The sequence below is a fragment of the Plutella xylostella genome, chromosome 10 (assembly GCF_932276165.1).
Source record: "Plutella xylostella chromosome 10, ilPluXylo3.1, whole genome shotgun sequence".
NCBI classification, from domain to species: domain Eukaryota; kingdom Metazoa; phylum Arthropoda; class Insecta; order Lepidoptera; family Plutellidae; genus Plutella; species Plutella xylostella.
In genome coordinates, this window is record NC_063990.1 from 10,272,418 (window position 1) to 10,282,222 (window position 9,805).

The window sequence follows — 9,805 nt, forward strand, 5'->3', positions numbered from 1 at the left end:
TAAGCTTACCCAAACCCGACTAACTATTCAAACGGCCCATCGAAGCTTAACATATAGTTATAATCCCTGGCAACAGTTGCTAATTACATTTATTACTGGTAAATGATATTAGAGCGACAGAACGTTATCTAGATTCTAGACCAGTGGGCCACGGCCCAGGTGATCGCCGCTACTATTAATACTTATACCAACTCAATGGCGGATTTATTGCCTTCATCATCATCACTGTTAAATTGAATTGGCGCGAGGCAGACCCGCGTATGCAGGCTATTGTAAATTTCAGTAAATAATTCAAATACCGTGGAGCTATTATCATTAGCATCGCCATACAAATTACCAGAATGTCAAAACCAATGATTTTTTCATGTTTATTTTTAATACCTATTAAATAAGATACCTTACTTAATTTCAGCATTACATAAAATGAGGTAATATTTTGTTATTTGTGTCTTCCGTAAGCAAGATCAAAGCCAAATTGAATTAAACAAGTACAAATACTCAGACACCACGCGAAGTAATTCCGTTATCTCACTTTATTACTCTCACGCAAGATTGTATAAATAAATAGCAGTGAACTTGAAAACCTTATTGTGCATGCCAAACGTAAATACGACATACTTACGTGTGTGAAAATCTGCATTATCCGGTTATTTTTGGCCAAGAGGCGCCCGCGTGTACCTACCTAATCCCTAGATTTGTGCTAGCACTATAGTGCATCTAGAACGGACTATTCTGAGTCTTTCTGAAGCTGGCCATGTGCCTCTGGTATTTCTGAATGTGGCCGGCGTCTGCATTATTGTTTTAATGGGTGATAAATAAGCTATTTTCATAGCGCGAATTTAAAAGCCGCTAGTGTTGACATTTTTACTGAAATATTCGTATGTTTTGCCCCATTTTTTTATTTATTTCAGCGATAAGTAGGTAATGAGCGCTGTGGCGCTGGCGAGATGTGGGAAGACAAATACTTTTAGTTGCTTTTACAGTTTTTTTGTTTTAATTTTATTATAAATATAGGTATCGTACTTCTCATGAGAAGCAAAGAAGGTGTCATGGTCAATTAGCCAGACGCCTGAACTTTCTTATGGAGTAGGTAGCCTAACATGAGTTCGTTCAAGGTGATGTGACGATGATGATCTTTATATCCCCTATAGTAAATAAATACCGCAAATTCTCTACCGACCAAGTAAAAACGCACGAAGAAATGAATGTAAAATCTCGCAAAGAATGATAACGTTAATCTTAGTAGGTCAATTTAAATCTAAATGCCGATACACTTTACGCTTCTGAAACGATAATTTTAAACCCAGCACACTACCTATACTATATAACATTCATAGAAACGTTTTACCCTACTTACTTAATGCACCGTAACTATATGTATACAATATACAAACATCTGCATACATACATGATGCATTTCAAAACGAATACATCAGACTGTACTAAATGAGCCACATTAGCATTCCCTACAGTATTTTACATTTATTGAATACGTTTATAAGCGGACAGTAAATTGTGGCGATTAGCCACGAGTGGCGAGGTTCGAATCCGGGCCAGGGTATGTATAGGTTGAGGCGATACGCCTCTGCCTTCCGAGCTAGGGGTCACAGGTGTAAAAGCGTTTTATCTATTGAAGCAAACTTTCTTTACTAACTTTAAACTTATAGATACGATGTGGTAGAGTCGTGGTGGTCTAATGGGTAAGGTGTTGCCTCTGATTCGTATGGGTTCCAATTCTGTCATGTACCAATTAATTCTTTGCAAATAACAAGTAGGTACTTATTCAATCACATATTGCACTCAACCAAATTAATAACTACACAACCGTCAAACTTTGACTGTAATATCGCAAAAAGTTTAAAACAGGTGATTCGGTCTTTAACAGGTTTTCCATTAGGTCGGTTCCATTTGACTGCGCAAAACATCTGTTTATTTCGCGTAGTGACAGAATTCAGGAAGCTGAAAAAGATTCCACACTCAAGGCCACATCTAGCGGCACTAGTCTAGCTAATAATTCCCACTAATAAATCTACATTTTCATAGAAACAGTGTCTGCCAAATTCTCAGGGCTCGTTATATTTCTGTTTTGGTGAAGCCTAAAATAGATTTCTATATCAGGGTAGCATTGGCTCAGCGCTCTAGAGAGCTACTAGAGCAGATGATAGCCCGCGATGACACACATTATTCAAGCTATTCCTATAATCTAATCTAGGCACAGGCGGAAAGCTAAAGATCGCATCCAGTGGCGTGCTTTGGGAGAGCCCTACGTCCAGCAGTGGACTGCTATAGGCTGATGATGATGAATCTAGGCATTAGGTAAATCGGAGTACTCATATATTAAGTACATTGTAGGACTCTTCATGACACTTCAGCTGTAAATTTACACCGAAATAAGATTTATACTTTTTCTGAATTTCCTGATTTCACAAATATGTATGTATGCGTATTTTTTAGTTAGCATGTCGATTTAATAATAATATATTAAGTATTATTTTCAGATCTCGTAATTTATAGCATTCAGATTCAAAATCCCGACGATAATATTCAAAATCTTGACACAAGTCACTTGTACTTAATAGTTTAAATGAAATTACGAGTATGAGTTATTTATTATAATTTTGGTAATACCAATGAGTGGGTAAAGGAGTTATAATTATTTCCATAAACATACCTGCCTGGCGGGTCATTACTTTAATCGAAAAGGAACGAAGAGGAGTTGTCAGGCAATCGGTACGTTTAATCCAACAATATAAAGTCGTGGTTAACTCCTGAATTTATTTTACCATAAGCTTCAGCTTCCAAACCAAGATCCGCCTGTTCAACGCGTGCGTAAAGACCGTTCTCCTCTACGGTTGTGAAACTTGGAAGAAAACAGTTCAAACCACGAACAAGCTACAGGTTTTCGTAAACAGATGCTTACGCAATATCCTAGGGATCCATTGGTTTGACTTTGTCTCCAACGAGGAACTTTGGCGCAGAACACATCAAAAACCTGTAGCAGAAACCGTAAAAGAACTCAAATGGATAGGACACGTTCTCAGGCGTACTGAAGACGTCCCAAAGGAAGCACTGACATGGCACCCCGAGGGCGGTAAACGAAGACTCGGCAGACCGCGAGAGACATGGCAGCGCTCTGTGAACAAGGAAATGGGCCAGGCGGGGATGTCTTGGGCGGATGTCTCTGAGCTGGCCCAAGATCGTAAAGAATGGCGGCGCTTCACTTCGGCCCTTTGCTCCCCAGCGGAGATTGGGAATAAGTAAGTAAGTAAAGTATAAGCTTCAGAACGGTGCGCTAACCACGACTCTATCTCGTTGTATTAAGTGTACCAATTGCCAGTTCCGTTCGTTCGTTCGTTCGATCGAGTGCGGAAGTTTTCAGGCATGGACAACTGCCAACGGGTTCTTTCAAATTAATTATTATTTTACGCAGCTCTAAAACATTCTATTATAATAACACTCATAGTTGAGTAGGATATTTTCAGAGGATTTACGACCGTTTGATTTCCCCTCTTAATCTTAGCTTAGACAAGGCGATGCGATGCTAAACACGCTGTCAATCTGGTTGATGAATAAATATTATAAAAAATATGTTACTAAGGGTAACTTGCACCAAACATTTAAACATAGTAAAATATACATATAAATAATAAATAAATATTGCTGACTTGCGCTGACACAAAAAAAACACATGCATGGGAGAGTCACCCATACTTGCTGCACTACCTCAGTGCTACGTAAATTCACGTTTGGTTTGGTTTTCATTGCTTCAATAGTGAGGGTGAGGACTACTCCTACTAGGCCCTCAAGAACGTCACTGGAGGGTTACTCGATACTGACGAAAAACTAACGAACGAGAGCAATCGGCATGATTAATACAACGAGATAGAGTCGTGGCTCGCACAGCAGCGCTCTGAAACTTAGTTTTTCGTCATATAGAATGGCCCCCCTGATAGGAACGTAGAGTTACTTCCCACGTGAAATTTAGGGGAAAAAAGTTCATATACTCGTATATGTGATCTGAGATCTGGCCAGCCGCCCAAAACATCGCTTAAAATGTATTTTTTAATCTGTGATCATCGTGCCATTTTGCTGTCTACTAAATACACAATTTGATTGATGGATAGCAAACACACAAATCTCTGTAACTCAGCGGTAATTTTAATTTTTTATGTAAAGTTGTTTCGTCAAAGTTTAGCGATGTATAAAAGAACCTATATACGTATTACGTTTATTGATATTTAGCTAACTCTTATTACCGTTTTTGGTTATAATTATGTACCTCTATTTTTATAATCCTTACTAGTTAAAAAGTTAAAAAATATTAAATTATTCTCAAAGACACTCTATCCTATTATATTATCTGTGGTGGTATAGGTGCTACCCTTGTGCTTTGGTATTGACAACCGACAGCGGTGTAGTGGTTAGTGACCATGACTGGTATTCCAAAAGTCGGACGGTGATATTTATGCTCGGGTTTTGGGTGTTAATGTTAATATGTAACCTATGTAACGAATGTCAAAAAGAAACTACTCTCCATTCGAATTTTGGAAAGGGCTCTTATTGTCTATGAAGAAACACTTGTCAAGAATTAACAACATTTTTCTTGCTATAGATAAAACCGTTAGAAGGATCGACCCATTATTGGACGATGATCAAAGAAATTGCATTGACGTTCCAATTTCCGGCACCGTAACTAAAAACTTTATGATTGGTTTTCTATTTATATACCATTTGGAATCTTTTTTCTTTTCAGGCATTTATGAAGCACTGAAAACAGACCATTTTACAATATAACATGACACGGTGTGGGAGTATAGGAGACCAAATCAAATATTCTTTATACATAGTCGTTGATTACATAATGTTCCACAAATGGCTCAGTCAATGAATAGAAACAATGGCGAAATAAACTACTTTTTTGCGTTTATGGATAGTATAATACTTACTTACTCCGCTGGCTCAGCGACCCGACATTAAAGTGCGCCAATCTTCTCTATTCTGTGCCAATTCTGACCAGTTGGACACTTCCAGCTCTTTCAGGTCTTTGGCGACTTTGTCCTTCCGGTAGCTTAGCGGTATCTCGGCCGCCCCACCGGGCGACGCCCAGAAGGTTGACAAAGATATGCTTTTCTTACGGCTCGATCCTCTCCCATCCTCTCCACATGTCCTAGCCAGCGGAGTCGGGAAGATTTTATTTCTCCAATGATATTGGGCTCGGACACTATATTTATATATGGATAGTATAATATTGCATCTATTATAATAACGTTTAATTTTAGTCCGCTATACCCTGGTTTTTTAAACTGTGGCTAGCCCATCGCCTGTCTATTAGTAAATAACAAGCATCAAGTAGCCACGACCCGTCACACGGTCTATATCCCGTGAAGATGGGACTATCGAATTATAATACTAGTTTCGTAACTGGTTACTGGCCCCATAATTTTCTAATTTTAATATCTGACTGGCGATCGGGTGGCGCTGCTTCTGATTAGCAAGGCTGTTTGTTGTGCCGAGGGACCCGGGTTCGATACCCGGCTCAGGAAGATATTTGGTTCAATGACATAATACCTAGGTTTAATTATGTGGAGTGTTCTCCAAGCGTGGAGATTATGAAAATAACCGTCTAGTTTTCTTGCAGTGGATTTTTTACGGATTGTGTAATGAAGATAGAAAATATATAACTACATATCTATAACTAGCTAAATAACTTATCTTTTGAGCACTACCACAGAAGCTTATTTTGTCAACATAAAAATACACAGCTGAACACTGATGGCCGCCTAGAGATTTGGACAAAGATTTCAAGATTACCAGCCGACACCGAACTAAAATGCACTCTAATACCCAATTTGATGTACTAGATTACATCGTCTAGTCTAGATAAATGTGCGTAGGACGCAGCTCTTGGCCTAAGTCCAGAAATCACCTGCTGACCCTTGTATAACGCTGAAATATAAATATTACTTAACACATCAAGGTAACCGCCCCGACTATGGAGTAAAAATTAGAATTCAGACTTGCAGGGCCCCCGCTGCCAAGGTAGAGTTCACCGCAGAACTGTTGATTCTAAATTTAAAACAAAACTCCACCTACAATTTTGTTCATAAGTAAAGCAAGAATGTGTATGAAATTTTATGAGTTATTTTTACAAGGTGGGCCAAAAGGAATGGGAATAAGGCTCTCTGTTATATCCAAACTAAAATCATTTCTGTATGATGTATATTTTTTAGTTAAAGAGAATTGATTAGGGAAACGTTTTCAGTGCGGATATATACAATTAAAACCAGATTAGAGTTGCAGTTAACAACAAATGATAGTCAGCCAAGCGACGTATAATAATTCAATAAAATTATGTTCGTCACCAATAACCATAGTTTAGAAATGTGTAAGCCATCATCTATGGCAATAACTTTGAAAATCCAATTAATACGATTCAGACAAATTAATCATTTAGCTCATACAATACACGAGTACATCCACAGTAAAGATTAATAGTGATACTGACGGACATGAGGACGAGCGCCGAGTGGAGCTGTCGAGTGCCAGTGTGTGCTGGCCGCACTGCCAACATTATCTACACGACTTATAACTCTTGTATAGAAACTGACAAAGGTAACTTTACAACAAAGCCAAGGGTAAACCCCAAAAAAAGTTTATTAGGGCAACAATGATTATAATATCAACGCACAGCCTAAACGGCTAAACATAGGCACTTGAAATTTGGAAGGGACGTAGCTTACCTTATAGGTACACTAAAAAATAAATTTTTCAATGCCCGTGAGTGTATTTTCTATAGGAAAACATTCTAAAGCGAAGCAAAGCTCGCAGCGGGTCAGCTAGTTATACATACATATATACACTCTTTGAAAAACCGCACAAGCACTTTAATAAACATGAAGTAATTCATCACTACAAGAGTTTCATTGCTAGCCTGCTAGGATGGCTGGCTGGATGGATCATGAATGATGTACATATAAAATGTGCTACGACGATCGTAGCAAAGGTGCTACGAGGTGCGTAGCAAGGTTGCTACGAGATGCGTAGCAAGGTTGCTACGAGCGCGTAGCAAAAGTGCTACGACGAGTTCGTAGCAAGTTTTTGTTTATTTACAACGAGTGTATAGTTCCCCAAAATTGATAATGCGCATAGAAATCTTCGTCATTGTTCGGCAACGGTCGTATTCCCGAGCGTTAGAGAACTACATGTATTTAGAGTGGTTAAGTGCATTTTCTTCATGCAATTTTAGTAGAATTATGAATTTGGTGCTAAGAGAGATATTGATTTATCAATAACGAAATCTGATTCGATAATTCATAATATTGTCATAATATTAAAATTTACTTCGAAAATAATACAGTACTTTCCAAGTGTCTTATTGAAGCTGATTTGTAAAGATGGATGAAAGAAGGTTTGAATAACACAAGGTTTATATTATAAGAAGAAATGGATTTCAAACACAGGTTTACATTAATAATTTAAAATGTCAGTTCTAAAGTACCTATTTACAGCCCTGATCATTTTCACATTAATTAAAATGGATTTCAAACACAGATTAAGATTAAAATTTTAAAATCTCAGTTCAAAAGTTATTTACAGCACTGATCATTTCACATTAATATTAAAATTACAAACTTGCCCCCTTATTCATAGAGAAGTTACAGAACATTTTAACTAATAAACTGTTTTGTCCCTCTCCGACAAAGTACAATTTGTTCTTTGACAGAGAGGGACAAAACAGTTTATTAGTTAAAACGTATTGCAACTTTTCTATGAATAAGGGGGTTGGTCTTTTGGGTGTGGCTTTATTTACAAAGTGAAGTCTTTCAATGTGACATATATTTTATACTTTAATTTGTTTCATAATAAAATAATTTTATTAATTTTGTAATTAAATGCACATTTGAAAACAAAACCAAGAACGATGTGTAATAACAGCTCTATACATATAATTCCACAGAACTGACTGACAAGAGATTGAAGGACCTTTGACTGATTGGTGACAGCCGCCCACAGCCCGAATTGTTTTCGATTATGTGACACATGATATTGACTCCTATTTCTTTCAAACACAGTGCAAAATCCAAGTGCATTGTATAAGGCTCTTACGATTCAATGATTCGGGTGTTCTCGGGAATACGACAGTTAGCGAAGATTTGCATGTGCATTATTAATATGGGAGAACTGTAACATAACATGCCTTATATACAATGTGTTGTTTTTCGAGTCATATATTTTTCAACATAAGTTGCAGTTTTTCAATATATGTTAGGTGCCACTTGTAGATACATCCATAGCAAAGCGGAACGTTTATTACCACATAGCGTAAACTGGCCGAGGCATGCATCTGATCTATGCACCGACCGTACATCTATTAAAAAAACTACTTGTGGCTCGATTTAATTTTGATTCCACTTTTACTACGCACTCGTAACAACCAATTATTTTTAATCAGGAGACGTAAGTTATACAATGTGTTGTTTTTCGAACCCGACAAACTTTAAGAGTGTATTCTACGAGTGATTTCATCGAGAAAACACCCCCATATGTGGGGTCAAATCTCAATATTCTAGAAATGGCGGCCATTTTAAAGTTTTAGATACTTAGTTTTCATAAACCCCTTTGATGGTATTTTATGTATTTATTAAAAAGTATTTGATATAAGCTAAACAATAATACCAAAACCGTATCTGTACGTCGAGGCAGTCAAAAATTATTGAAAATTCAAAACACACCTAACGGAGCTCATAAAAATTGATAAGAGAATATTGAGATTTGACTCCACATATGGGGGTGTTTTCTCGATGAAATCACTCGTAGAATACACGCTTAAAGTTTGTCGGGTTCGAAAAACAACACATTGTATAACTTACGTCTCCTGATTAAAAATAATTGGTTGTTACGAGTGCGTAGTAAAAGGAATCAAAATTAAATCGAGCCACAAGTAGTTTTTTAATAGATGTACGGTCGGTGCATAGATCAGATGCATGCCTCGGCCAGTTTACGCTATGTGGTAATAAACGTTCCGCTTTGCTATGGATGTATCTACAAGTGGCACCTAACATATATTGAAAAACTGCAACTTATGTTGAAAAATATATGATAATTAGATATGCAGCCGGTTTATTTAGAGTATACGCCAGTAATTTGGGCGTGTCGTGAGTGTATGTGTTATTACTTTAATAACAAATAACAAAAAATAACACATAAGTACATATATCAGTGTAGTTAAACAAGGTATTGGTGCACTTTCAGTTTCATCAACTTTTGATAAGAAATATTATATTTTTCGCTATCCTATGCTTGTGCAATCTTTTAAGTATTATGGTTTATTTGTGACTAAAAGTTAACATAATTTTTATTTACTTATGTAAGCAATTAAATATTTCCCGTACTAAATGCACTCTGGAGGTGGAGCCACGAGGGTTCATTGCTCCGACAACGAAGCTCGTAAATATAATGCGCAACGCCGCTCGGATGCACGGCGTTACTACGAAACTGTAGCTCGTTGCATGCTATGAATTGTCTGTAATACTCTAAATTATACACAGGCATTTCATTTTGATTTACATTAGTTTAATGTGGTGGATATGGGTGGGTTTTTAGATAGAGGTAGGTCTTCCAAAGCATAGGTGTTATAAATATATGTATAGGTACATTTTAATCAGTAGACCGCCCTCACAGTCTTGACATGACCCGGTTTATATACCTTCTTACCTAAGTACCTTTTGAATACAGAATTCTATTCTATTATATTCTATAATCAGTACCAATATTATAAGCCCTATTTTAGCTTTAATTAATCATC